The following is a 26,792-nucleotide window of genomic DNA, read 5'->3' as shown; positions in this document are numbered from 1 at the left end:
AAGGCATATCAATCTAATCGACTAAATTCAGTATCCAACACACCCATCCATGTAGCCTACCAGATGGTTAAGGAAGATGCTCATTATGATCCGTGTAGTGTTATGCTGGAGGAATTGATGATAAATTTGAAGAAAATTAAGCATGACAAGAAGCATGTCTTCAAATTTGGTTCCTTGGTTATCTATCTGGCACTTTACTTCTTGAATTAGATTCCCGGAACCGATAGATTACAGTGGGCTTTTGATAGACCGGTGACCCAACAGATAAAGCAGGGTTTTGATAATCTTGGGAATAGGGACAATCAAAATGCTGCATTATGGGCATTTTTCAAGATTTTTCAAGACAAGATGAAGCAGAGGGTCAGAATCCCCAAGGAAATTATCAAGAAATATGAGGGGACAATCTGTTTTATGGTGAATAAAGATGAATGTCTCATGGAGGCAGTTGAGCCCCGAACAGTGTGGATCATGCCTATGGGCTATGAGGTCGATGCAGGAACTTTAGATGCCTACGCACAACACCTACTAAATGCTCTGGTAGACTCCAAAAAAGAAATGTTTGGAACTTGCAAAGAAAAATCAATGGAACTGCACACCAAGTTCACCAAGCCAACTAGGGAAACAAAAGTTGCTAAGATAGTGGAGGAAATCCTCATTGAGGAAGGTCACCCTCGGGAGCAAGTTAGAGTCGGAAGAGTTGCAAGGGATGTAGAAGAAAAGGCAAAGAAACACAAGGCTTCACCACCTCTAGTCAAAGCAAAGGTGACAGGATCTTCTCCCGCTCCGGCGAAGACACCTTCGATTGAATCAGAACCCTCTGGTTCATCTATTAAGGGCAAAGGTGTTTTGAGGAAGAAGCAGAAACCCCAGAGAAAGCATGTTGCAATTTCTCCGATGGCATATGAAACCGAGTCAGATGTAGACATTCCAAAGGCCCCAAAGAAAGGAGAATTTGCAAGGGTGATCTAGAAAGCTCAATCCGGTGTTGAGAAGAAAGGGCTAAAAGAGAAGAAGGCAAAGTCTGTGTTAGGCCCAATATGGAAAGCTAATATACTGAGAGGGGAGGGGTGAATCAGTACTCTAAAACTTTTCTTGGATAATAACTTTACTGTTATGCATAAACAGAATAGTGCAATAACATAAAATAAAGTTAAAACAAATAGATAACCATCATACATGATTCACTCCATAACACATATTTTGGTTACGCAGAAACTCTTGGTTAGAGAGAAAAACTGTAGTGGGGATGACACCCATAACTTCACTACTGCAATAATAAAGAGTGCTCGGTTAGAGCTACATTTTAGCTATTTCTGATAGCTTACCCTGTTAGGAGTAACAAGATCTATTAGATCTACCTTGCTAAAGGATTTTACAACATTTATTCTGAATGCTGCACCTGGTTAGAGGCTTTACAATTTATAGACTTGATTAGAGTCTTTTATCCTGTTAAAGGTTTCTCTTTCAACTTCACAATATTACAAAAAATCATTACCAATATCTGCAACTTTACATCTGAAATGTTATAGCAGATTCTATGTGCTTAGAATAGATTACCTTGCTTATAGCATACCTCGGTAACCCATATAGTAACTCGGTAAACCCTTCTGTTTACTCTGTTCTTCGACTGTTCACTGAAAACCTTCTCGGTGACCTCTGTGTCTCTATAACAGTTTTCTTTTATTCATACATACACTTCACTCATGCTGTATAAATAGATCTCTTAAAACGGTGATCCAATTCATTGCTTTGATCTTACAAACAAGATTCCTCGAATGAATAACTAAACAAAATATTTCATTGGTTAGATTGTCCTTAAAATCATACACAATCTTTTGGTGCAATTTCCAATGTAATAATGGTTAGATGTGCCTCGATCTTGTAACACGTTTTCATATGCATGTCTAGGTTCAATGTATTTGGTAACACGTTTCACTCGGTGTATGTCAACTCGGTGTGTTATCTTTGCTGCTCGGTAGTCTCAAAAAGATACTTGGTAGACAGCTTGGTGTATACTGCGTTCTGTGACTGCTTTCCTCTGTAACCAATTAGACTGTGCATACCGACTTCTTTATGTGTACCGACTGCATGATTCGGTAGTGCTAACTGACTAGAATATATAGTATGACTTTGAATATAAAAACTAATGGCAACTTGATAAGTAGTAACAGTTTGATCCTATTCCGACAAGCAAGCCTAAGTGAGGAAGAAAGATAAAATCTGATTTGGATGAAGCAATTGAATTTGGTAAGATGGAGGCCACCCAAACCAAGTATCATATTATTCCTCCTTTGTCTACTCAAGAATTAATAGATGAAATAATGGAAATTTGAAAAACATTTATGTATATTATGAAAATATGGATGATAAGGATAAAAGGCACATTGAGGACGCTGTAGTTTTGTATATGGATGTATTTAGTAAAGCGTTAATTGAATTAATCTTCCGAAAGATCTGTATAGTCTGATTGATGCTAGGAGAAAGTCTGCAAGTTAGATGGATAGAGAAATAAAGGAAAGTGAATTGGTCAATCGGTGCACCAATATCACTATTGAAGAAATTGATAGATTAATTTTGCTAGCAAATAGAAAGGAATTCGGGAGCAAACACACAGTCAACAACTTGATGGTTGACAGAGTAGAGGAAATAAGGAGAGAGACCAGTGCAATCTGGAAGAAGTTTCTCACTGGCTTTTAAAATCTAATTCATACGACACAACCACTCAATCAGAGAATCCTCAGATGCAAGATGAAAATAAGGTGGAGGACACTCAGGATGTTGCAGAACAACAAATTTTGGATTCTGTAGAAGTTGAGGCAGGTAAGGCACATGAAAAATTAGCTGAGGCAGAGGTTGGTGCACCAAGTGGTGACAGTGGTGCACATGAGACACCCATAGAGAATAAAGGTAATGCAAAGTAGGAGGCTGATAAAAGGAAGAGGTAGAACAAGAGAAATTGGATAAAGGGAAGGGTACGGTAAGGCAATAAAAACTCTGATCCTCATGGCAATTAACACATTAAAAATACAAAGCCAAGGGAGCTTTCCTCAATTTAACATCAGTTTTGACAAACCTTTCAATCAAATATCTCCGACAGGAAGGATGATTGCTGTTGTTGCTCTCCAAGCACAAGCTAGTCAGAAGTTAGCGCAATTTGAATCAGAAGAGAAGAGACTCATTGAGAAAACAGTTTCAGTTTTGGAACAGTTGGTATCAGAACTACAACTTGATGCTAATGCCAGTTCATCTGGTAAGCTCCATAACTTAATAGATCACATATCTTCTCAGTTTGATTCTTTAACCAAGACATTAACCTGACAGGTTATGGAAAAATTCAAAGATGCCAAAGTACAAACATTTTTGCAAATGATTAGCAATGATAAGGCCCAACTTGATAAAGAATTAAAACTAATTGATGAGGCCTTAATGGAAGGCAGTAAAATTTATATCTTGTCTAATTTTGAAATAGACAAGCAAATAGATAATTGTAGAGGTCAGTTAGCTCATATTTCTCAAGCTTATGACCCTACGACTAACTTAACTGACAGTATTGAAGGCCAAATTTTGATAATTATGGAGCAGATTAGGAATTTTGAGAAGGAGAAGGAGAAAATGGTTAGGTGGATAGGTGAACTCCAAAATCTAATTGGTCCCCGGTTAGACACCTTAGTGTACCATAAGATGGACTACATCCAAAATATGTCTCAGGAGACTCCAAATGAGATTGCAGCTATAGAATTTCATGCCTATGTTTTGAATGGTTTTGTTTCAATTTTGGAGAAATTGCAGGCAGGTTGGAATACATAGTTTGGGCTCCTCAAGGTTGCATATGCAGATGTACTTAAGCATGTATATATTGGATCATTCGGTGTGTATATATGGACAAGAAATGTTGCTGCACGCCCTATCTTTGGCATTGTTGTCAAAGGGGGAGAGATAAGGTGAAAAATGTACAAGCTAATTGTGTATGGAGTGTACAGTTCGGTGATGTAGATTTTTGGATTGTTGATTTAAGAGCGAGCCTTAGAATCATTCTTGATTCGATGTACAGGTTTCAACACTTAGTCATTTTTCACAAGTGTTTCCATCAATGCCAAAGGGGGAGATTGTTGGTAACTGACACTCATTCGGTGACTTTTGATAGTTGCTTATTGGTCTAGGGTTGTCATTGATGGCAACTCTTCTTGGATATTCAATTTGGCGGTCATGATTTCTCTTATCTGGAAGCAGGAGTTAACAAGTAAAACAGGGCTATCTCGGTGATGTTTTGGTTCGGAAAGATTTTCGATGATTGCTGTGATTTTGGTGATTGATTTTGTGATCTTGATGAATGGGAAGATCCTTAGGAAGCGCGTGATTATATTCTTTTGGTCCGGTGCTATGTTTTGTTAAAGATTGAAGCCAACTTGAAACTACACATTACACTTCTTGAAGTCGACTTGAAGGAGGTTATTTTTGTTGATCGGATATATAAGATCGAATTGGCGATTAGTTTTCGATGCATTACTATTGCGGAGATCTGTTTTTGTGTGATTAAGCGCAGTTTCACGTGCACATTTGGTTCACAAATAATCTGGTAGCTGACTGAGGTAGAAACAAAGTATTTGCAGAGCGAGTACAGTAAGAGACCTAGTGCTTAACCGAAACTCATTCATGCATTGTCAGATGCTAGACTTTAGAGTTCATTTCATTGTATTTCCTCATTGTAATTGAATTGTAAGTCAGTGAGACTTCCCTGAAGGTTGTAGCCTTTTGGGTTATTGTAATTGAGCAGTGAGCTCTAGGTAGTGAGCCTGAATGCAAGTGCATTCCCCATCTATGTAATATTTGTGTATTCCTGGCCATAGTATATGAATATTGTGGGTTCCAGCCCCATCGTGTTTTTTCCCTTTTCGGGGTTCCATGTAAAAATTCCGGTGTTGTGGATCTGTGGTTTATTTATTGCTTGTTTATGTTCTTTACTGTTATACATTGCTAACTGGTGGATAAAGAATAAGTTTGTGGATTTGATTTCTGGCAGATCATTGATTCACCCCCACCCCCCCACCCCTCTCAGTGATCCCTAATTCTAACACTTGCTTTCTCCAACCATGTCTCATCTCCCTACGGTCAATTGTCATCTTGTGGGGTTGGGTGGAGGTTGTAAGGGGTTATTTGACGTTGTAAATGCCCTCTTTGTCCTAGGTCACATTGGTCCTTTTAGGACGTTCTACTTATGAGCTCGCTCACCACCCTTCTCTTACACTTTAGGCCCTTCCTCTCATAAGGTGTATTTCAGACAAAATGCATATCTATTCCCTAACATAGAGGCATACACTTAAGCATAAAACTCATATATAAAGATGCATACATATACACTTAAAGAATTGACAAATATGATTTGAGTATTAATTATACCTAGATGGTGAATGTACAATTAGATTGCAATCTCTCAATTGCTATTGATTGATGAACTAATTTGATATCAATTGTTGTTGTTTAATACTATGCTAGAAGTGTGATCTATTATTTGGGGATTGGAATGCTTATTGCTTGTTGATCTTGTTAATACAATTCTTATATTTCTACAGAAGTATTTGAGAATGGCCGACGATGAATGGTGTTTGATATTGATATTTTTTGAAGGCTTATCTCATCAATTGTTAATGATATTGGAATTTGAAGATGCATTTTCTAATCACCGATGATTTTCAATTCTCTTCAACTTCTCCCTAGGCAATGTTACTTTATATCCTTCCAATGGGTTTAGAAGGTTGTGTCTTCTTAAAAGGTTGCGACCCTTGGATTAGGGTATGTCCTTTGTTACCCCATCACACCTCATGTCTTAATTGTCACACTTGCGATTTATTAGGGAAACCATGGATTGTTTATAAATATCATTGTTGGTGCTATGAGAAGAAATCATGAATTTTTGATGCAACTTTGTTGATCGTGAAGTCCCAATTTCTTATTTAGATTTGTTGTTCATGGTTGGGGGCATGGCAAATGAGTACAAATTTAAAGTTATAAAGAGTGAAATCGCTTACTTCTCGATTTCTTATGATAATGCTAACTTCAAAGCGAGCAAAAAGAGTTCTATTGTAGTGGGGTGGAAAGTGAGCAGATGCGAGGAGCATTTGCTTGAAACTAAAACCAGGTAAAAGAGTTTGACATGTTCCTATTTATTAGATGCTAGACATGTTTCAAAGTGAATTTGGAGTACCATTATGTTATCAAAATTACTCTAGAACCTGATGTTGGTGATTCTTCTATAAGGGTATGTGAAGTTGTATATAATTTTGTCAATATTGTAAGACATGTATAGTGGAGTATGGGTTTTTTTTGTAAAAAGAGTTTTTCCTACACAAATTAATGTCTTATGACATTAGTGTTTTTGTGTAATTTTTTGTAATTATATGATTGAATTATTTGTGCACATACCTCTTCTCATAGATGAATTAGTTTAATAGTTGGCACATTTAACGATTTGTATAGGCATATGCAAATTGTTTCTTTGATGAAGGGGGACAATTTCCCTAACATATCAAGGAAAGAAGGTTTTCTTCTAATGATTTGATAATCACTCAATGGGATTTTTGACTTTCTAGATGCAGTGACTAGATTGTTTTTTCTCCAAAATACTCCAACAACAAGTGATAGATGTCCAATAAGAAATCATTCCTTCAAAACCTTGATCTAACCTCCAATGTTTGATTAAGATGAAAAAAAAGAAAATATGGTTTTCTTGGATGCTTTGAACTCAATGGTGAGTTCAAATTTACTCTAGTAATATCTCAAAGTAAATTGTTAACCCACCAAAATTGGGTATATCTATTATTTTTAACTATTCTTTAAGTGATATTTTGATACTTAATTTTTTCAAAAAATACAAGATATGCAACTGAGATCTCCAAAAAGACTAACAAGAAGCAATAAAAAAAATTCTAATACCATGTAAGATTTGGCTTTCGAGATAGCCAACCAAGATCAAGGAGCTTCAATGAAAGCACAAAGAGATAAAATGAAAGAATAATTTTATTATATCAAACAATGCAAATATACAATTGTTTTAATGTTATATTAGTCAAATGAGAGCTACAAGTGGGTATATATAGGATATGCCATCAAGAGATATGGATGTACAATCATTATGAGATACTAGAAGATGAATTCACATGCATGCACAACACCTCCACCAAACTAGTAAAAAATAAGCCACATGGTGCAAATGCAACCTTCCTAAGTAGATAACTATCTTAGAAAGTGTATCCTATACTAGGTATATAAACAAAATAATATACCAACAATCCTCCCCTTAAAATTAAATATGATTTATCTCAATGTACTCTACTTCAAAATTAGAATAGTCCACAAACTTATGAGAGGTTGAGTTTGCGTCTCTAGATTTTTTTCCTAAACATATATTTGATCTATGACTTACAAATGTGATTTCATATTGTGTAGTTTAGCTTTCTAGTCCACTTAGTTCTTTGTGCTTCACTAAACCTTAAGGACTAATATTGTTTAGGAATGACCAAGAGAGAATGCCAAATCTCAAGGGTTGCATTCTTATAGGTCAATGCCGTTGATAGGATTGACTTAGGGTCATGGAAATAATAAAGGACAACAATTTTTAGACATGCAAATGTTCTAGAATGATGTGGTGCAAAATTAGATTATTTTAAAGTTTCCTAATCAAAGGGTTCCTAGCATGCCTTTCCTTGAATGCAAATGATTTTTGAATATGAGAGAAGACTTGCAAATGAATGGAATTAAATGTCTTTAAATACAAGCACAAAACAATGAATCATGCAAAACATGTACCAATTTAACTCAAGCGAGGAAAAAAATGGGCGAGAATCAACCAAAATTTAAATTTGAATTTTGAATCTTTTGGGACAAATTTGTAGTTGTAGGATTGATTATGTGCCAACAAGATCAACTCTAAGACATATAAATAATAATAACTAGTAGAGAATAAATGTTCAAATACGGTAGCAATAATGATCATTATAAATGTCAAATACATGGAAATATGTGTAGATATGGATAAGATGGAGTCAAGTGTTGAATAATATATAAATAAGATGAGTAATATTATGAGAAAATGACCTCAACTTTACAAAAGATTGTGTCATTTATTAATATGTAATTGCATTAAGACATTCTCACAAAATATGTCCAATTAGAATAAGATTGACATAATTTTACAAATTTCTCCATTACAATAATCTAATATATCATTTATTATGTAATAAAACAAATAATTGTTATATATATAGGGGAAAGGACCCAGTAGTTGAGCATGTACCAATTGTTGTGAGGGTTGTTGATACCTTTTGTTCCAAAAATTGAACAAATAAAACCTATTGTTTGAAACAAAAAATATCAATTTTTGTTAGGAAATGTACCAACAATTGTTAGGAAATGTACCAATAGTTGTTAAGAAATGTACTAATATTGTAAAAAGTAACCAATCAGGTGATGCCATGTCAGCCGCACAACTATTGGGGTCTCTTTTGCACACCTATTGGTCTCACTTTTTTTTGGGCTGTTTTGGACACCTTGGCAAAAAGCATGTTGATGTGGCATCATATTTGATGATGTGGCCCTGCAACCTTAGTTATAAGCAGGGGACTTGCCAAGTAAGCTGCTGTAAAAAAATCAGAGTGATTTGAAATTTTCAAGTAGGATTTTGAAAAGCGCGAAGTTAGGGTGCACAACTAGTGGGTCCTTTCCCTTAATCGGATTGAAATATATTTATAAATTTAAAAATGAAGTTTGTAATTTGATGAAAAAAAAAACCCTATCCTAAGATACAACGCATTACAGGGGTGTGAAAGGAAGACCCGCCTCTTTATCATTGGTTGGGTGCGCTGCAGGGGATGTGTGCCATCGGTAATGCCGATTTCGTCAATCGGTTCCTTGACCTTAACCCTTCGGTTCCTTCGGCGTATACCCAATACCAGTTTAGCATATCTCCTCATCGAATTTCCTTAAAAATGCTATAGTGCATTTTCCTTATCTGAAAGGAGGTGGATGCACGCACAAGTTTCCTTTGGAAAATGGGGTTTTACCACTCATTAAATACACGGTGAGTGTCAAGTACTCTGCCTCTCTATCTTTGACATCTTAGGTCTCATTCATTCATTCGATCGGCAACAACATCTGCTGTTTTTTTAAACTCTATGATTTGTTTGTTTAATTTGTTTTCTATTGTGTCGTAAACATAAGTGACGAGTGGAGGTTGTTGAACAGTATTGTGGATTATGCTGTAATGGAGCTGATAGAAAATGGTTTCAAATGGAGTAACCAAACATTCAGATGGAGCATACAGAAGAACTTTTGTAATATTTGCACTGCAATCTCTTTAGATTTGGTAGGGATGGACGGTTCTGGTAAAATTACACTTGCCAAACAATTGAATATCAGTGGAATCTCCTATATTTATAGATGCAGCTTTGGTTTTCTTGCGGGAGTTCTCTTTCTTACCAAGTAGCTCTTCTGTTGGCATGCTTGGTTACAATCCTATATGCCTCAAGGATTTGAAGATCTGGCTGAAGTTTCAATGAGTTCTTCCTATGGATTACCTTTATCTCTTAAGGTATTAGGAGGGTAGACTTGGGTGACCTGGACAGGTTACTAGGAATCTCAGCTAGATAAGATATCTAGAATATTTGAGGTATACATTAAACAGAGGCCAAAAGTAAGCTGCAATGCTATGCACTGAGAAGAGTAGGAGATTTTCTTAGACATAGCTTGTTTTTTCATTGAAAGGCAAAGAGTTTGGCAATCTCTATGGGGAATGATATTAGCATAAGAATGCATGATCACCTCACCTTCTGTGATCTGGGAAGAGAAATTTCAATTATTAACTATTAAATTATGGATGATCGGCATTCGGGCACAAATGGAGGTGAGTTTGATATTTTCTTTGATGGAATGGAATTTGCCATTAGTCGTTGTTACAGCATATTAATAGGTTTCATGTTTTTGTTTTTCCTATTCATACTTTTAAATCTTTACCACATTCTTGACATAAAAAGAAGTATGCAAGGATAATACACATGCTAGTATTTTCTCTTTTGGCTTTCTGTAAAAAAGGGTGCATTATTTCTGTCCGAGTGAATGAAAATTGGCTGCTGGTTGATTATTTCTTGCAGCCCTAGTTTCCAATATATTTCAAATTTAATAGGATGTCTGAGGTATTTGATTTTTTTTTTAGTTGATTCAGCACATTAATCTCCTATGATGAGGCTTCCAGGAGAAATTTATCTTCTCAAATATCTGGAGCACCTCTAGTTAAATATGCTATCTTCATATCAACCTCTTTCAAACATTTAACAAACTTGAAGCAAATAGATTAGCCCAACTGGATGGATTCTATGATGCTTACAGTTTCTCTAAAGCAGCTAGCATTCTTGCAAATCAGAAAAGAAAACTTTGATTCGTTGAGCATACTAGTTTCCCATTAGGAGACTTCGAAATAACTGTCTTCTCAAATTGTTGGAGCATCCAGAGAAAAATGCTATTATTAGTATCTAACTGTTAAAGGATATGACGAACCTGTGGTATATTGATTTTGTCCAGCTCAAGGGAATCTAAGATTTTTTTTAGTTTCTTGTAACTAGCTAACGTTCCTGCTATATCTTTGTTTATGCTATTGTTTCAAGGTCGTGTTCACATTTGACATTTTCAAAAATATCATACAAAAAGCTGAAGGTTTTGGGATGCAGGGAATCTCAAGAGTTTCCTCATCAAATCACAAATCAGATATTCCTGAAAAAGCTCCATTTTGATGAGATAAACATAAGGGATGTTCCAACCGACATTTGTCAATGAAGCAAATTGCAATTTCTGAAATGAAAGATCCTCTTCTTGAGGAGTGTTCCAACCTCAGAATTTTGAGTAAATTGGAATTTCTGAGCATAAGCAGTCTGTCATTCAAAAGCTTGTCTGACACTACTGTAAATTTATTCTGCTTGAATCATCTTGCAATTCTTGCTTCGTACAATCGTGAAATATTCACCAAGGGAGATTGCAAATTCTAAATCTTTTAGATTCTCTAAATGTAGTCTCGTTAGGAGTGATGTCTTTACCAAAAACATTTTATAAATTCATAGTTGGTTTTTGGGTCAAAGTGGTCAGGATTAGGCATCTTGATCAAAGTGAGACACAAGCATTCAAGATACTATTTTGTGAAGACGTTATCCAATCCCTGAAATTTCCCATTTCTAGAACACTTGATAAGCGGAAAATGTCGCTACACAATTGTTTCATTTCATTTTGGCAACGTGCTTAATAATGTACAAATATCAAGTACTCTACCATCCTGAATTATCAGTTTTGTATTTCGTTCACTTGCTCTGTGATCTATTTTGTGCTATACTAAGTGATTTTTTTTTTCATTTGTGTACTATTTTGTTGTAGATGTTTACCAATGAGTGGAGACTGATGAAGAGTATTGCGAATTTTGCATTAAAGATGATTAAAAAGGTTTCATTCAATGTAGCCAAACATCCTGTTGTCTCAATGAAACTGTAAGAGACGTTGTAACTGCTACACTACAAACTCTGCAGAGTGGACAGATTCTACAAATTGTGGAAATGGGACATTGTGGTAAAATGACAGTCGCTTAAAGCATTATGCGATAGAAGATGTTTCTCCATCTACAGTTTCAGTCTTAAGTCTTAGTGCATGGTGCTGCATCCAAAAACACTTCAAATAACTAGCAGATAACTTGGAGTTGGAGGACCGTCATGGCATACTTTTTTCTATTTAACATTATACATTAATGGAAGCCATTTGAGATCTATTTGTCTGCTGATAGTTCTGGATGATGTGGATCACGAGACCCACTAGATGCTCTGCTTCCAAAGACCATCTCCCTTGGAATGGATGGTTTCATTTTTGTCACAGCTCACGAATTGGGTATCTCCTTCATTTATAAAGTGCAGCTATTCTTACAGCCCTATTCACTCCAGGAAGCGGAGGATCTCTTTGAAATGATTGAAAAAACATGGTTTCGAGTGTATTAAATTCAATATAATAGTAAAAGAGAGTTATACTGGCCCACAAACTTTGCCTCTCTCAATCTTTATCATTTGTTTTTACAATCATTATGTTTATGATCTATGACAGAGAATAAGGAATAGGTCTGTCGACTCAAATAAAAGCTACTTTTACTAATTGGTAGCTGTTCGTTTATCTCAGTGACCTTCATTCGGATATTGAAAATTGAAATTATGCTATTTTAAAGAGTTTCTTGCAAATATAATGAAATTTCAATGATAGGAAATTGTTGTGTTCTGTTATGGCTTTGGTTGACTGATAGGGCTTTGGAAGAATAAGGATTTGAAAGAACTCATCCCTTAAAAAAGTTATGTTTTGGCTGGTATGTAACTAAAGTGTAAGTATTGAATTTGATAACAAAAAAACACACACAGTCAAATCCAGAAGCTCGAATTCAATACAATTATGGACTGTGGAAACTTAATGTCTATAAAGTGTAAGTAGTTCCCATAATTTTAGTGGCTAATTCGTGCTTCTGTGTTTCTGTGTTTTACCTTCTCTCACAGAATAAGTGAATGAATGCTATTTCTACCATTCCACAAGAACTGAGTGCTCGGTTTGAATGGAATCAGAATAGAATTTAGTGCTCGTCTTCAGTTCATGACAGTAGTTTGTTTCTGTTTAGTGATCTACCTTTACATGGATGTATCTGTTAGAATATTGCAAATGCAAACCCTACAAACTTGACCTTCTGGGACTGATTTCTATCCTTGGCTGATCGATGGGACATATCGTTTGCCATAAAAGCGAAAACAAATTCTTGTCTGTGTATAGGTTCAATGAAATCCCCTCTAAATTCCAAGTCGTGATTAATAGAATATCACTTTCTCCTTTGGATTGTAAAGAGGGGAAACTGTCCTATCCTTTACAATGTGCTGATCGTAACTGGCCCGACTCTTCAAAAGCAGAATTTGCCCTAATGGTTTTAGGAAAGCAAAAAAAAACTTAATAAATATATGTATAAGTTTTATAAAGGCTTCTTCAAGTCTTGATTGGTACAATCACTTTCTTCTTTAGATTGTATATGACTGAAACTGTTCTATCCTTTTGCAAGGCTTGACCCTAACTGGCCCGCCTTTTCATATACAGAGTTTGCCCTAATGTTTTTTGTAGTAGTTGATTATTAGAGCAGAGTGAATTAAATTTTACCTCCTACTTTTCTGCCTTTAAATTTTACCCCGTACTTTTCTCCCGTACTTTTCTGCCATTAACTCCTTAAAATCCCTGTCCTGATTCATCATTAATTTTAGATTGGGAGCACGAAAATATTCTAGAGTGCTCGTTACCACAGAATGTTATTGAAACTAACAAATTATCAACTGTGCAGGAATCAAATAAATTTACTAGGATATTGTCTTCATGTACAAGGTCAATGAAAGCCCCATTAAACCAAGTTGCGATTAATAGAATATCACTTTCTTCTTTAGATTGTAAAGAAGGGAAACTGTTCTATCCTTTACAATGTCCTAACCGTAACTGATCCTGACTTTTCAAATACAGAATTTGGTCTACTATTTTTACAAAAGCAAAAAAAAAGAAAACTTTGTGAATATATGTTAAGTTTATGAAGGCCCCTTTAAATTTCAAGTCTTGATTGGTAGAATATCACTTTCTTCTTTCGATTCTATGTGAATGAAACTGTTCTATCATTTACAAGGTCCTGGCCGTAACTGGCCCACCTTTTCAGGTACAGAATTTGTCCTATTGCTTTTGGCATTAGTTGATTGTTAGAGCAGTGTGAATTGAATTTTACCTCTAAGGCATCGCAGTTTGCAACAATTAGATCTTTAACCCTCACTCTCGATTCATCATTAATTAATAATTTTAGATTGGGAGCACCAAAATAATATCTAGAATGCACTTCACTACAGAATGCTTGTGAAACTAACGAATTATCAACTGTTCAGGAATCAAATAAATTTACTAGGATATTGTGGGGAATAGTTTACTTTCCAGAAGATTGATTGTTTATAAAAAAAATTACCATTCACTGGAAACTCATTAGATCCCTACAGACCACTAATTAAAACCAGCGAAACAAGGCTTCTAACTATGTTACCAGAAACGAGAAATGAAAATTGCAATGGCAACCATAGCGTGACAAGAAATGGGGATATTTAAAAGTTGCATATAAGAAACGGAATATACATATATACAACAGCTTATCTTGTAAGTATAAATGTATTAAATCCATCTGTATTTGCATGCAAAGAAAACAAACCCTTAACTCCTTGTCACAGCCTTGTGTTTTAGCAGATTATTTGTGCTCAGATTTTGCAGCCCTGTATTTTAGCAGATCATTTGTGCTCAGATTTCACAGTTTTCTCTTTTTAGCAGATCATTTGATCTCAGATTATGTAGCAATGTTAGCAAACAGCACTGACGGCAATTTCACAAGGTGAAACTGGGTTCGGCCGTTGAAACTTGAAACGGCATTAAGCCATCACGTTTCTGGTAACATAGGCCTCCAACATCAATTTTGGCATGAGAGAAATAGATTTGAATTCATTTGTTCTCACAAAGTGCCCAAGAATGCAGTGTCAATAATGAATAATCAATAAACCATTGAAGAATGATTATCCACCATTATTGTGAAACTAACGAATTATCAACTGTTCAGGAATCAAAGAAATTTGCTAGGATATTGTGGGGAATAGTTTACTTTTCAGAAGATTGATTGTTTATAAAAAAATTCACTGTTCACTGGAAACTCATTAGAGCCCTACAGACCACTAATTAAATCCAGTGAAATAAGGCCTCCATCCATGTTACCAGAAACGACAAATGAAAATTGCAATGGCAACGATAGCATGACAAGAAATGGGGATATTTAAAAGTTGCATATAAGAAATGGAATATACATTTATACAACAGCTTATCTTGTAAGTATAAATGTATTAAATCCATCTGTATTTGCATGTGAAGAAAACAAAACCATTAACTCCTTGTCACAGCCTTGTGTTTTAGCAGATTATTTGTGCTCAGATTTTGCAGCCCTGTGTTTTAGCAGATCATTTGTGCTCAGATTTCACAGCCTTCTGTTTTAGCAGATCATTTGATATCAGATTATGCAGCAATGTTAGCAAACAGCACTGACGGCCATTTCACAAGGTGAAACCGGTTCGGCCGTTGAAACTTGAAACGACATTAAGCCATCATGTTTCTGGTAGCATAGGCCTCCAACACCAATTTTGGCATGAGAGAAAGAGATTTGAATTGATTTGTTGTCACAAAGTGCCCAAGAATGCAGTGTCAATAATGAATAATCAATAAACCATTGAAGAATGATCATCCACCATTATTGTGAAACTAAGGAATTATCAACTGTTCAGGAATCAAAAAAATTTACTAGGATATTGTGGGGAATAGTTTACTTTTTAGAAGATTGATTGTTTATAAAAAAAAATCACTGTTCACTAGAAACTCATTAGACCCGTACAGACCACTAATTCAAACCAGCGAAATAAGGCCTCCAACTATGTTACTAGAAATGAGAAATGAAAAATGCAATGACAATGATAGCGTGACAAGAAATGGGGATCTTTAAAAGTTGCATATAAGAAACGAAATATACATATATACAACAACTTATCTTGTAAGTATAGTTTGTGTATCTGCCTCAGAGCCCGATGTGTGATGTACCCACTGGTCATTTTAACAACTTTCTCATGCATAGTGTGAAGTATAAATGTATTAAATCCATTTGTATTTGCATGCGAAGAAAAAAAACCGTTAACTCCTTGTCACAGCCTTGTGTTTCAGCAGATTACTTGTGCTCAGATTTTGCAGCCCTGTGTTTTAGCAGATCATTTGTGCTCAGATTTCACAGCCTTTTGTTTTAGCAGATCATTTGATCTCAGATTATGCAGCAATGTTAGCAAACAACACTGACGACCATTTCACAAGGTGAAACAGGTTTCGGCTGTCGAAACTTGAAACGACATTAAGCCATCATGTTTCTAGTAACATAGGCCAACAACACCAATTTTGGCATGAGAGAAATAGATTTTAATTCATTTGTTCTCACAAAGTGTCCAAGAATGTAGAGTCAATAATGAACAATCAATAAACCATTGAAGAATGATCATCCACCATTATTGTGAAACTAAGGAATTATCAACTGTTCAAGAATCAAAGAAATTTACTAGGATATTGTGGGGAATAGTTTACTTTTCAGAAGATTGATTGTTTATAAAAAAAATTCACTGTTCACTGGAAACTCAATAGATCCCTACATACCACTAATTAAAACCAGCGAAATAAAGCCTCCAACTATGTTACTAGAAACGAGAAATGAAAATTGCAATGGCAATGATAGCATGACAAGAAATGAGGATATTTAAAAGTTGCATATAAGAAACGAAATATACATATATACAACAACTTATCTTGTAAGTATAAAATCTTGTAAGTATAAATGTATTAAATCCATCTGTATTTGCATGAGAAGAAAACAAAACCCTTAACTTCTTGTCACAGCCTTGTGTTTAGCAGATTATTTGTGATCAGATTTTGCAGCCCTGTGTTTTAGCATATCATTTGTGCTCAGATTTCAAAGCCTTCTGTTTTAGCAGATCATTTGATATCAGATTATGCAGCAATGTTAGCAAACAACATTGACGGCCATTTCACAAGGTGAAACCGATTCGGCCGTTGAAACTTGAAACGACATTAAGCCCTTATGTTTCTGGTAGCATAGGCCTCCAACACCAATTTTGGCATGAGAGAAATAGATTTGAATTCATTTGTTGTCACAAAGTGCCCAAGAATGCAGTGTCAATAATGAATAATCTATAAACCATTGAAGAATGATCATCCACCATTATTGTGAAACTAAGGAATTATCAATTGTTAAGGAATCAAAGAAATTTACTAGGATATTGTGGGGAATAGTTTACTTTTCAGAAGATTGGTTGTTTATAAAAAAAATCAATGTTCACTGGAAACTCATTAGACCCCTACAGACCACTAATTAAAACCAGCGAAATAAGGCCTCCAACTATGTTACCAGAAATGAGAAATGAAAATTGCAATGGCAATGATAGCATGACAAGAAATGGGGATATTTAAAAGTTGCATATAAGAAACGAAATATACATATATACAACAACTTATCTTGTAAGTATAAAATCTTGTAAGTATAAATGTATTAAATCCATCTGTATTTGCATGCGAAGAAAACAAACCGTTAACTCCTTGTCATAGCCTTGTGTTTTAGCAGATTATTTGTGCTCAGATTTTGCAGCCCTGTGTTTTAGCAGATCATTTGTGCTCAGATTTCACAGCCTTCTGTTTTAGTAGATCATTTGATCTCAGATTATGCAGCAATGTTAGCAAACAACACTGACGACCATTTCACAAGGTGAAACAGGTTTTGGTTGTCGAAACTTGAAACGACATTAAGCCATCATGTTTCTGGTAACATAGGCCAACAACACCAATTTTGGCATGAGAGAAATAGATTTGAATTCATTTGCTCTCACAAAGTGTCCAAGAATGCAGAGTCAATAATGAACAATCAATAAACCATTGAAGAATGATCATCCACCATTATTGTGAAACTAACGAATTATCAACTGTTCAAGAACCAAATAAATTTACTAGGATATTGTGGGGAATAGTTTACTTTTCAGAAGATTGATTGTTTATAAAAAAGTTCACTGTTCACTGGAAACTCATTAGATCCCTACATACCACTAATTAAAACCAGCGAAATAAGGCCTCCAACTATGTTACTAGAAACGAGAAATGAAAATTGCAATGGCAATGATAGCATGCCAAGAAATGAGGATATTTAAAAGTTGAATATAAGAAATGAAATATGCATATATACAATAGCTTATCTTGTAAGTATAAAATCTTGTAAGTATAAATGTATTAAATCCATCTGTATTTGCATGCGAAGAAAACAAAACCGTTAACTCCTTGTCATAGCCTTGTGTTTTAGCAGATTATTTGTGCTCAGATTTTGCAGCCCTGTGTTTTAGCAGATCATTTGTGCTAAGATTTCACAGCCTTCTGTTTTAGCAGATCATTTGATATCAGATTATGCAGCAATGTTAGCAAACATCACTGATGGCCATTTCACAAGGTGAAACAGGTTCGGCCGTTGAAACTTGAAACGACATTAAGCCATCATGTTTCTGGTAGCATAGGCCTCCAACACCAATTTTGGCATGAGAGAAAGAGATTTGAATTGATTTATTGTCACAAAGTGCCCAAGAATGCAGTGTCAATAATGAATAATCAATAAACCATTGAAGAATGATCATCCACCATTATTGTGAAACTAAGGAATTATCAACTATTCAGGAATCAAAGAAATTTACTAGGATATTGTGGGGAATAGTTTACTTTTTAGAAGATTGACTATTTATAAAAAAAATCACTGTTCACTAGAAACTCATTAGACTCGTACAGACCACTAATTCAAACCAGCGAAATAAGGCCTCCAACTATGTTACCAGAAATGAGAAATGAAAATTGCCATGGCAATGATAGCGTGACAAGAAATGGGGATCTTTAAAAGTTACATATAAGAAACGAAATATACATATATACAACAACTTATCTTGTAAGTATAGTTTGTGTATCTGCCTCAGAGCCGGATGTGTGATGTACCCACTGGTCATTTTAACAACTTTCTCATGCATAGTGTGAAGTATAAATGTATTAAATCCATCTGTATTTGGATGCGAAGAAAACAAACCGTTAACTCCTTGTCACAGCCTTGTGTTTTAGCAGATTACTTGTGCTCAGATTTTGCAGCCCTGTGTTTTAGCAGATCATTTGTGCTCAGATTTCACAGCCTTCTGTTTTAGCAGATCATTTGATCTCAGATTATGCAGCAATGTTAGCAAACAACATTGACAACCATTTCACAAGGTGAAACAGGTTTCAGCTGTCGAAACTTGAAACGACATTAAGCCATCATGTTTCTGGTAACATAGGCCAATAACACCAATTTTGGCATGAGAGAAATAGATTTTAATTCATTTGTTCTCACAAAGTGTCCAAGAATGTAGAGTCAATAATGAACAATCAATAAACCATTGAAGAATGATCATCCACCATTATTGTGAAACTAAGGAATTATCAACTATTCAGGAATCAAAGAAATTTACTAGGATATTGTGGGGAATAGTTTACTTTTCAGAAGATTGATTGTTTATAAAAAAATTCACTGTTCATTGGAAACTCATTAGATCCCTACATACCACTAATTAAAACCAGCAAAATAAGGCCTCCAAGTATGTTACCAGAAACGAGAAATGAAAATTGCAATTGCAATGATAGTGTGACAAGAAATGAGGATATTTAAAAGTTGCATATAAGAAACGGAATATACATATATACAACTATTATCTTGTAAGTATAAATGTATTTAATCCATCTGTATTTGCATGCGAAGAAAACAAAACCCTTAACTCCTTGTCACAACCTTGTGTTTAGCAGATTATTTGTGCTCAGAATTTGCAGCCCTGTGTTTTAGCATATCATTTGTGCTCAGACTTCACAACTTTCTATTTTAGCAGATCATTTGATATCAGATTATGCAGCAATGTTAGCAAATAGCACTGACGACCATTTCACAAGGTGAAACCGGTTCGGTCGTTGAAACTTGAAATGACATTAAGCCTCCATGTTTCTGGTAGCATAGGCCTCCAACACCAATTTTGGCATGAGAGAAATAGATTTGAATTGATTTGTTATCACAAAGTGCCCAAGAATGCAGTGTCAATAATGAATAATCAATAAACCATTGAAGAATGATCATCCACCATTATTGTGAAACTAAGGAATTATCAACTGTTCAGGAATCAAAGAAATTTACTACGATATTGTGGGGAATAGTTTACTTTTCAGAAGATTGATTGTTTATAAAAAAAATCACTGTTCACTAGAAACTCATTAGACCCCTACATACCACTAATTAAAACTAGCGAAATAAGGCCTCCAACTATGTTACCAGAAATGAGAAATGAAAATTGCAATGGCAATGATAGCGTGACAAGAAATGGGGATATTTAAAAGTTGCATATAAGAATGGAAATATCCATATATACAACTTATCTTGTAAGTATAAATGTATTAAATCGATCTGTATTTGCATGCGAAGAAAACAAATCGTTAACTCCTTGTCACAGCCTTGTGTTTTAGCAGATTATTTGTGCTCAGATTTCACAGCCTTCTGTTTTAGCAAATCATTTGATCTCAGATTATGCAGCAATGTTAGCAAACAACACTGATGACCATTTCACAAGGTGAAACAGGTTTCGGCTGTCGAAACTTGAAACGACATTAAGCCATCATGTTTCTGGTAACATAGGCCAACAACACCAATTTTGGCATGAGAGAAATAGATTTGAATTCATTTGTTCTCACAAAGTGTCCAAGAATGCAGAGTCAATAATGAACAATCAATAAACCATTGAAGAATGATCATCCACCATTATTGTGAAACTAACGAATTATCAACTGTTCAAGAATCAAATAAATTTACTAGGATATTGTGGGGAATAGTTTACTTTTCAGAAGATTGATTGTTTATAAAAAAATTCACTGTTCATTGGAAACTCATTAGATCCCTACATACCACTAATTAAAACAGGCGAAATAAGGCCTCCAACTATGTTACCAGAAACGAGAAATGAAAATTGCAATGGCAATGATAGCGTGACAAGAAATGAAGATATTTAAAAGTTGCATATAAGAAACAAAATATACATATATACAATAGCTTATCTTGTAAGTATAAATGTATTAAATCTATCTGTATTTGCATGCGAAGAAAACAAAACCCTTAACTCCTTGTCACAGCCTTGTGTTTAGCAGATTATTTGTGCTCAGATTTTGCAGCCCTGTGTTTTATCATATCATTTGTGCTCAGATTTCACAGCCTTCTGTTTTAGTAGATCATTTGATATCAGATTATGCAGCAATGTTAAGAAACAACACTTTAGCAGATCATTTGATATCAGATTATGCAGCAATGTTAACAAACAACACTTTAGCAGATCATTTGATATCAGATTATGCAACAATGTTAACAAACAGCACTGACGGCCATTTCACAAAGTGAAACCGGTTTGGCTGTTGAAACTTGAAACGACATTAAGCCATCATGTTTCTGGTAGCATTGGCCTCCAACACTAATTTTGGCATGAGAGAAATAGATTTGAATTCATTTGTTGTCACAAAGTGCCCAAGAATGCAGTGTCAATAATGAATAATCAATAAACCATTGAAGAATGATCATCCACCATTATTGTGAAACTAAGGAATTATCAACTGTTCAGGAATCAAAGAAATTTACTAGGATATTGTGGGGAATAGTTTACTTTTCAGAAGATTGATTGTTTATAAAAAAATCTCTGTTCACTGGAAACTCATTAGACCCCTGCAGACAACTAATTAAAACCAGCGAAATAAGGCCTCCAACTATGTTACCAGAAATGAGAAATGAAAATTGCAATGGCAATGATAGCATGACAAGAAATGGGGATATTTAAAAGTTGCATATAAGAAACGAAATATACATATATACAACAACTTATCTTGTAAGTATAAAATCTTGTAAGTATAAATGTATTAAATCCATTTGTATTTGCATGCGAAGAAAACAAACTATTAACTCCTTGTCACAGCCTTGTGTTTTAGCAGATTATTTGTGCTCAGATTTTGCAGCCCCGTGTTTTAGCAGATCATTTGTGCTCAGATTTCACAGCCTTCTGTTTTAGCAGATCATTTGATCTTAGATTATGCAGCAATGTTAGCAAACAACATTGATGGCCATTTCACAAGGTGAAACAGGTTTCAGCTGTCGAAACTTGAAACGACATTAAGCCATCATGTTTCTGGTAACATAGGCCAACAACACCAATTTTGGCATGAGAGAAATAGATTTGAACTCATTTGTTCTCACAAAGTGTCCAAGAATGCAGAGTCAATAATGAACAATCAAGAAACCATTGAAGAATGATCATCCACCATTATTGTGAAACTAACGAATTATCAACTATTCAGGAATCAAAGAAATTTACTAGGATATTCACTATTCACTGGAAACTCATTAGATCCCTACATACTACTAATTAAAACCAGCAAAATAAGGCCTCCAACTATGTTACCAGAAACGAGAAATGAAAACTGCAATGGCAATGATAGCGTGACAAGAAATGGGGATATTTAAAAGTTGCATATAAGAAACGGAATATACATATATATATAACAACTTATCTCGTAAGTATAAAATCTTGTAAGTATAATTGTATTAAATCCATCTGTATTTGCATCCGAAGAAAACAAACCCTTAACTCCTTGTCACAGCCTTGTGTTTAGCAGATTATTTGTGCTGACATTTTGCAGCCCTGTGTTTTAGCATATCATTTGTGCTCAGATTTCACAGCCTTCTGTTTTAGCAGATCATTTGATCTCAGATTATGCAGCAATGTTAGCAAACAACACTGACGGCCATTTCACAAGGTGAAACCAGTTTCGGCCGTTGAAACTTGAAACGGCATTAAGCCATCATGTTTCTGGTAGCATAGGCCTCCAAAACCAATTTTGGCATGAGAGAAATAGATTTAAATTCATTTGTTCTCACAAAATGCCAAGAATGCAGTGTCAATAATGAATAATCAATAAACCATTGAGGAATGATCATCCATCATTATTTCACAGTAAGGGAATCCTCATGAACAAGCAAATCTATTCACCAACTTAATCATCATATGCATTGCTGAATAAAGTGAGAAGTCTTAAGAGTACATATTCGAAGTAATAAAGAGGGAAATTGCCGACTGCTTCCTGATCACTTGTGATAATGCTAACTTCAAAACAAGCAAAAACAATTCTATTTGTAGTGGGGTGGAAGGTGAGCAGGTAGCAAATCAAAATTGAAAATAAAGGGGTATCGGAGTTGATTCCATTCCCACAGACGTGAGTATTTGACCAGAAAAAAACAGGTAACATAATTTGACATTTTCCTATTTATTAGATACTAAAAACAAAGGTTTCATAGTGAATTTGCTAAGTTACCAAAATTACTCTAGATGTTGGTGATTCTCCTATAAGGTATGTATTTTCATAGCATGTAAAGATCTTTGGTATGCATTTTGGAGTATGGGGCAAAGAGCTTTTGACATATGATTTATATTATAATTATGTTTGTGTTATCTTCTATGATCAAAATAGTTTTTTATCCATGCTTCTTTTTTTTAGATGAATTAGTTTATGAAGTGTGATTTGCACCTTTTTTTCCTTTCATAGTTTAAGTGTGAAAGAAGCATCAAGATGAGGTAAGATACATGAAAAGGGGAAAGGGTGGGTAGGGATGAAAAGGGGAAAGGGCTTAAAAGGGGTCAAGATAACTAGAGTCTTTTAAATTTTTAGTGCTTCTTGTTTTTTGGTTTCCTTTTGTGGTTACTCTTTTTTAGGTATCTATTCTATTTTTGGTGTGTTGTGGTGTTACTAGTGAGGTGGTTAGGTGGTGGTCTAGTTATTTATAGGGTTTTTGGTTTTGGAGGGGAAGATTTATGGAAAGAGAAGAGATGGATAATATAATTTGATAATTTTATGATCAGATGCAAGGAATAATTACCTTTTTCTTAACAAAATGGATCAAAGTCATATCTCATTAGACATATTTAATAGGCCTCAACTAATCATGTAAAACAACAAAGTATATAACAAATTAGCAAATCAAAGATTAAGATTAGACAAAATCAACTTTGCCTATTTTCTTGGTAAGTAATTAAATTGAGATGACTTGCTAAATAATGTGACTGAAGGTGCAAACAAGGTCCAATGAATCATGATCAACTCTCCACTAAACAATATTTCTATATAAGGTCCTCCACAAATCCTCACCATATTATAGTTATGCCAACCATGAAATTGATTTTAGGAATCTAAATCTTAAAAATATTAACAAATCAACAATTATATATTTGTATGATCATATGGAAATGACTCATTGCAAACAAAATCAACACCCCTATCATCCAGAGATGTAATGACAAAAATCAAGAGACATAATTAACAAATCAACAATTATATATTTGTATGATTATATGGAAATGACTCATTGCAAACAAAATCAACATGGTTTGCTCTCCCCTCCATCTACAACTTGTAGCTCTACATAATATAGGGTTTAGGCTATCAATTAGAGAATACCCAAAAACAAAATTAATTAAAAATTGTAAAATATTTTACTTGCTAAAAAATATGCAAGAAAGTGGTTAGTATAAAAATTATTATATACAAAAAGTTAAAAAAGTTCAAAATAATAGAAATTTCTAATAAAGAGCTAAGCCTAATAGAAATTTTTATTAAAGAACATAATTTTTTTCTATTAAATCATTTAAATTTAGAAATAAATAAATATAATCTCACTTTCAATAGAAACATTCAATAACTTCCCCACAAGATATGAATCTTATGACAAAAATATCAACAAAACTTAAATCATCATACTTTACCAGTATAAACATATTTATATTATTATTATTTTTTAATTATATCATTCACTTTTCATCCAAATTTTAATATTAGTTTTTCCAATTTCTACAATAGATTGAACGTATTATACAGTTAAATATTTGTTATAGAAACGGCCATCAAATATAAGCCGTATGCCAACAAAACAATAAAAATAAAAGGGAATCTTGTTGATAAGGTTTCATCTGTATACCCTTAGGGTTTGTTGTGACCTAATGTGCTCTTTTACGCCCTTAAGAAGGCGATCTGTAACGCTGCTTCCCACAGGAAGTCTTTGCTCTTTGCCGGCCACATGCCCAATGGAGAGAGAAAAATGGCAGCATACCACTTGGATTACATTCACAGTAAGCCCTAACTATCCCGCCTCTGCTTATGACATTTTACATCTGATTTTTTTTGGCTCTGTTATCTCTCTTTTTTCAAAGGTTGATTAGTAATCTCATTTATTTGTTCTGGGTTGTATTTTGTTGTACGTGTGAAGTTGCAACTAGTGGCTGTTAGAGAGTATTGTGGAGAAAGCTCCAGTTTTGTTGATGAGAAACTTTTCAATCGTGGTAGCCAACTATGCCTTGAAGTCCTGAAGACCTACAAGGCTTTGACACATTTACATTGCTCTGCTTCCATGATGGGATGGGCGGTTTTGGTAAAGATGGATCAGGAACATAGATATATACATCCTTATTTCCTGATGTGGTAGGGTTGAATTCCTTACATTAGTGGTAGCTATTTAGTTGGCATGCTTAGCTGTTTAGTTGGCACGCTAAACTGTTTAGTTGGCATGCTTAGCTATTTAGTTGGCACGCTAAACTGTTTAGTTGGCATGCTTAGCTATTTAGTTGGCACGCTAAGCTGTTTTGTTGGCATGCTTAGCTATTTAGTTGGCACGCTAAACTGTTTTGTTGGCATGCTAAACTGTTTTGTTGGCATGCTTAGCTATTTAATTGACACGCTAAGCTGTTTAGTTGGCATGCTTGATATAATCTTATTGCTTTAGTTATGATTGGCTTGAGATCTATTTTTGATGTTTCATAAAAAAATGTATGAAATGACATCAGTCACTATATTGAAAGTATTAATAGAATGTATCAAAACAACACGTGGTTAAACACTTTAGTGAGAAGTGTTATAGATTGATCCATAGATATACAAGTGAATGGATCCATACATCTCTCAAGGTGTGGAGATATGTGGTCATCAGGTTGTCTCCCCTTGTGGGGAAGGAAATAGCTTTCATGTAAAATAATAGGCTTCCATTGGGAGGGAGCCCAAGAGGTTGGTTGATCAGCTTAAGTTTCAAGGTATCTTGAAAGACAAAGACATTTCTTTTGTATATTATTTTTTATTAATATAAATGTATATTTCTAATTAAAAAAAAGCAGATCCATGATCATCAAGCTTGCTTCAACTATTGTGAAAGTTTTGATCATTAGAAATTGGCTGAGTTGATTCCTAAACTGTAATCCCACCTTCTTTATTGACATGCTTTTCATAAAAAATAAATCCACCATGTATTCTAACATTTATGTATAGATTCAAATGTGAGCTAATAAAATGTAACTCTTGATACTCTTAAAAGTTGACAGACTACTTTTTGTTCTTAAAGGTATTTCAAGTAATTACTGATAGAGAATATCAATTAGATCTAGAGAAATATTATATGAGATGTGGAGAATAATGGTTTTCAAAAGCTTGATGAAGAGCAAGTGATATTTATATAATTGGCTATTGGGCAACAGAAAAGTTTGGTTATTTGGAAAATTTAGTGACGGAGAGATGCTTCTAAATAAATGTGGTTGAGTTTGATTAGGAGAACAGTCCAATGATACGTTATTGCTCGTGTATTTTGGGTAGATAGTTTGTGATGAAAAAAATTACATGGCGAAGAGAGGGAACTTCATATTTTCTATTATTTATTGGAACTTTGCTTTAGCCATTAATATTTGAAAGTCGCGGAACATTTTTATCTGTAGGCCAGTGTGCATACTTATACATTTTCTTTAGGTTTTCAAACTGCAATAATTTCAATGGACATTATGCAGCCTCATTGGCAATTGAGAGGGCTGATTATAGCTTGGTTCTTTAGTTTTCAAAAGTGCCCAACTTTAATATGATGTTTGAAGCATTTAAAAGGAATAACCTTTTGCAGTTGGATATTTGTTGAAAGATTATGTGCCTCACCAATTTTCTCTTTTCAAATTGTTGGACTTTAAGACTTACCCGTGTTGCATGAAGTGAAA

General features: G+C 34.6%; 2 long non-coding RNA genes across 2 annotated transcripts; both read left to right on the top strand.

The window, feature by feature from the left end:
- Window positions 1-8,804: 8,804 nt before the first annotated feature.
- Window positions 8,805-12,191, top strand: LOC131055460 (uncharacterized). The gene is made up of 3 exons (XR_009108361.2): window positions 8,805-9,073; window positions 9,238-9,895; window positions 11,410-12,191. It is a non-coding gene; the product is annotated as an uncharacterized LOC131055460 (long non-coding RNA).
- A 12,490-nt stretch (window positions 12,192-24,681) lies between these two features.
- On the top strand, window positions 24,682-25,668 carry LOC131055461 (uncharacterized). Its single transcript, XR_009108362.2, has 2 exons — window positions 24,682-24,899; window positions 25,037-25,668. It is a non-coding gene; the product is annotated as an uncharacterized LOC131055461 (long non-coding RNA).
- The last annotated feature ends 1,124 nt before the right edge of the window (window positions 25,669-26,792 follow it).

This window comes from Cryptomeria japonica, chromosome 2 (genome assembly GCF_030272615.1).
Source record: "Cryptomeria japonica chromosome 2, Sugi_1.0, whole genome shotgun sequence".
NCBI lineage: Eukaryota > Viridiplantae > Streptophyta > Pinopsida > Cupressales > Cupressaceae > Cryptomeria > Cryptomeria japonica.
Note: the sequence above shows the minus strand (reverse complement) of the source record. Positions and strands in the feature narration are given on the sequence as shown.